The sequence below is a fragment of the Ctenopharyngodon idella genome, chromosome 22 (assembly GCF_019924925.1).
Source record: "Ctenopharyngodon idella isolate HZGC_01 chromosome 22, HZGC01, whole genome shotgun sequence".
Taxonomy (NCBI): domain Eukaryota; kingdom Metazoa; phylum Chordata; class Actinopteri; order Cypriniformes; family Xenocyprididae; genus Ctenopharyngodon; species Ctenopharyngodon idella.
In genome coordinates, this window is record NC_067241.1 from 15,601,338 (window position 1) to 15,602,000 (window position 663).

Sequence of the window (663 nt, forward strand, 5' to 3'; positions counted from 1 at the left end):
TGTAAAAATTAAATTCATAAAATTTCAACATGAACTTAATAAGCTAATGCTTAACAACAACTTTTTAAACATGTAAGTCCCCTCCAAATATTGCAAATATGTGAAATATACAAACTTTTATCTGAAGGTGAGTAGATTTCCCACTACAGGTGTTCATGTTGTTTTTAAATGCTGCCCGTGAGCTGAACAAATAATGTATGAACGAAGTCACCAGATCTAAATATTCACAACAAACACACTTTCAACTAGAAACTAAGAAATGAAACCAACTCTTTCCCTGCTTCCTCTACCTTGGCCTCATGGGATAGTAAATTATCCATTGTATGCACACTTCAGAATCTCAGCAGAAATAGTAGGTAATCCGGGGACTTTTTGCTGAATCTTTTATGATTACTGCAAATTCAGACATAGGTCTTTTGTCACATACTGTTTTTCGCCTACTATATAGGCCTAGTAGGGAAGTAGGCTATGCGATTTCAGATGCAGCCTACATGTCAAAATTATTTTGTGTATTTTTGCACAAGATTAATATAGGGAGATATGTGTTTGTGTTTACTCTTCTGTTGTGTTGGGATTTATAGACGTTTCTGTTATGTTACAGTTTTTCAGGTTACCACTAATCTTTGAGTTTGGTAACTTTAAAACTATAAGGTTCCTTCACAT